This window comes from Helianthus annuus, chromosome 9 (assembly GCF_002127325.2).
Source record: "Helianthus annuus cultivar XRQ/B chromosome 9, HanXRQr2.0-SUNRISE, whole genome shotgun sequence".
NCBI lineage: Eukaryota > Viridiplantae > Streptophyta > Magnoliopsida > Asterales > Asteraceae > Helianthus > Helianthus annuus.
The window spans coordinates 141,804,373-141,808,105 of NC_035441.2; the positions used below are offsets into that span (position 1 = coordinate 141,804,373).

The window sequence follows — 3,733 nt, forward strand, 5'->3', positions numbered from 1 at the left end:
GGTCTCTCGGAAAAATTTTGTGCTAGTTGATTTATTTGTTTTTCTATGTTTTGAATGCTAGCTTGTTGATTTCTAAAATTAGATTCTAATTGTAGAAATCTTTCCGAGTTTTTCTTATCAGTGTCGGAGACGAGGCGAGATATAGTATCTTCGAGCCTTTCTCGTCCACCTTGTTGTTGAGTGAAATTTTGTGACTCATTTCTTGATTGCTGAAAGTTTGTTCGTTGGGTTTGTTGGTTACTACTATTGCCGGTTTCCCTCCAACCAAGGTTTGGGTGGTTTCGCCATCCTTGGTTGTAAGCTCCCGTTGGAGGACCCGACGACCTAGGTCTATTATCAATGTAGTTTACCATTTCTTGTTGATCGTCCGTTTCTTTCATGCAACTCCAATTTTCATGTGACCCACCACACCCTTCACAAGCCATAACCGAGACTGTTTTTGTCATTTCTAATTTTTTTATTTTTGAAGAAAGGGCCTCGATTTGGGCTTGTAAAGAGGTGCTTTCGTCGACCTTATGGGCGCCCGGGGCGATAGACTTATTTCCCCGGGGAGTGTGCCATTGAAAATTGGTTTGAGCAATTTCCTCAATCTGATTATATATTTCGTGTGGGCGTCGATTACCTAAAAGTTCCCCGGAGCTAGAATCAAGTGTCTGCCTAGTGTGTGGCAACAATCCATTGTAGAAAGTGGATACTTGTTGCCATATTGAGAGGCCATGATGGGGACACTTGCGTAATAGCTCCTTGAACCTTTCCCATGTTTCATATAAGGATTCCCCGTCCTCTTGTGAGTATGTGTTAATTTCAGCCATTAATTTAGCAGTTTTAGAAGGAGGGAAATACTTATATAGAAACTTTTGGGCTAGTTCATCCCAGGTGTTTACCGATCCAGCTGGGAGGGTGTTGAGCCAAGCTTTCGCTCGGTCTTTTAGTGAGAACGGAAACATACGGAGGCGTATGGCGTCGTTTGATGCTCCATTGATCCGAAAGGTATCACATATTTCTAAGAAATTAGTTATATGTAGATGAGGATCCTCGTCCGCAAGCCCGTGGAAGGTTGCGGAGTTTTGGAGCATTTGTATCAAATGCGGTCGAAGTTCGAAGTTATTGGCTTCGACATTCGGAGCATTGATAGCGGCGCCTAGATTACCTACGGTGGGCCGTAGATAATCCATAAGGGTACGTTGGTCCGCCATTGGGGGTGGATCACCCGAAACCTTCTCTTGGTTTTTGGCTTTTAACCTTTTTCTGAGAAAGCGTTCGGGTTCTTCTAGCGGTTCTTTTATGTCTTTATTGGAACTGGAGCTCATACACTACGTGAGGATGGTGTCGGGTTCCAAGTCCTGCAATAAAAACAAAAAAAGAATGTCGGTCAGAAGGTTCACCACGGCCCCGTGTTGAGCGAACACGGCCCCGTGGTTGGAAATACAGTGATTGTTTTCCAGATCCCAGTTACTGGAAGTTGGACACGGCCCCGTGTTGCACCGGCACGGCCCCGTGGTCAGCCTTCTGTAACTTGAAAAACAAAAACTGCCAGTAACTTTGCTGAGCACGGCCCGTGTCCGACCAGGCACGGCCCCGTGCTGAGCTCTGCAGAAGCTGAAAATCTAAGAAAAAATCCTAAAAAATTAAAGAAAAATAAAAATATGATTAGGCCGTTGATTCCTAACTTTCTTAAAATCCTTGTGTCCCCGGCAACGGCGCCAAAAACTTGATGTGCGTGAGTGTGTATATGTTTTTAGATATATATTTAAGCCCTTTTTACACTTTTAGCCAAGTTTTAAATTTATAAAACACGATATTTACTAACACTAAACACACATATGGGCAAGTGCACCCATCGTGGACGTAGTATAGTGTTGGTAAGATACCGAGGTCGTCCAAGGACACAAGAGCTTTTAATACCGGTTTATCCTCAACGTCTAATCAAATCAAAAAGGTTAGAAAAATGATTTTAAACTAAGAAAAATAAAAACTAACTAAATGCTGAAAAATAAAAATAAAATAAAAACAGATAGACAAGATGAATCACTTGGATCCGACACGTGTATTAGTATAACCTTTGATTATTTTCGCACTTTTGCACTTGTTTAAGAGATTATCTTAGTTATTGTAGTAGGCCCCTCTTTTGAAGGCGACGTTACCCTCAACCCAGTAGTTTGAGTCAGCAAGGATACAATCCTAAAGGGTCGGATTATTGAAAGATAATGAATTAAGTTATTAATGCAAATTGTGGTAGGCCCCGCTTCTGGCGGTGACGTTACCCTCGGCTAAGTAGTCTGAGTCAGCAGGGATACAGTCCTAAATAGCCGGGTTATAGTATTAATAGTAGTTAACTTATGAGGGGGTCAAAGAGTTTGGATCCCCGCCATCCAATACCTATGGGCATTGAAGGAGATCCTACTAAATTTGACCCAGGTCCCAAGCAGGACCTCTAAACGCTGAACAAGGGCAAGACCCTTACCAAACCGTTCCCTTAACCCCCGACCAGGTAGCCAACATACCTCCATATAGACCGTGGAGATATGAATGGTGAAAATCTTTTATTTTATATAGACAGTAAAATAATGCCAAGACACCACGGACAAACGATAAGGAAAGATCACCTTCAACATAAGTAGCTAGTTATTAAAGTCATTAATACAAAACCAAATAAAAAGTGCAAAAGATTAAAAATAAAAAGTATTATACTAAACACTTGTCTTCACCAAGTGATGTAAGAGACTTAGGCAAACATGGCCTTGATTGTCAAGAACTCTTACGATCAATCTTGGATCCCGAGACGACTCACACACTCTACGATGGACAATGGATGATGGTGGTGGATGATGGTGTTATGGTGGTGGTGGTGGGTGGTGGATGAGGTGTGAGAGAGGTGGTGTGCCAAGGGATGAGAGAGAATGAAGCCAAGCTCCTCTATTTATAGGCTGAACAGAAGGCTGGACACGGCCCCGTGTCCGCTGGACACGACCCCGTGCCCGCCTGACACTCTCTCTCCTCATTAATTGTAATTGCGAATTACAATTAATGCGCCTGCTGTACTTTCACCACGCCCCCGTGCTCGCTGGACACGGCCCCGTGGTGGGCAATGGAAGCTTCTACTGGTTTGTCTTTTCTGCTGCTTCCTGGGCACGCCCCCGTGTTCGCTGGACACGGGGCGTGTTCAGACTCTGTTTCTTCCTTTTTGCTTTGGGAGGTGCCGTTGAGGGTCCGGGCAGTCTACTTTTGTTCCTTTTCTTGTATTTATGGTAGAATTAGTGGTCTTTTTGCTTCTTTTGTGATTTTGAGCTCATTTCATCCTGAAAATACAAAAGGAAGACAAAAACACTCTTTTTCCAACATTAGTACTAAAAAAGGGTTAGTTTTATGCCTTAATTGATGTGATTTATATGTTGCATTTTACACACATCATTGGTGTATGTTTATTTTCTATTAACAAGTTGGTGATTTTGATTCTATTTTGATTTAAATGTTTTTTTAATTCAATTTTTAATAATCCATAATTTACAAATTGGTCAAATATTTTACTTATAGGCATAATTTTGTAAAAAGAGAAAATGGACAACAATTTAACATGCACAAAAAAATTTGATTGTTGTCTAAAAAATGTTATTAAAGATTCAAAATGTAATATTATTTTTACAAAACGAAAATATTAAAAGATGAAAAGTTAAGATATTTAGATGTATTGGTGTGTGTTATCTATGACTCTACGTTCATGTCTTAATGTATA

The 3,733-nt window shown here is 41.1% G+C and overlaps 1 non-coding gene across 1 annotated transcript; it reads left to right on the forward strand.

The window, feature by feature from the left end:
• Positions 1-711: 711 nt before the first annotated feature.
• On the forward strand, positions 712-818 carry LOC118482399. Its single transcript, XR_004868439.1, has one exon. It is a non-coding gene; the product is annotated as a small nucleolar RNA R71 (small nucleolar RNA).
• Positions 819-3,733: the final 2,915 nt, after the last annotated feature.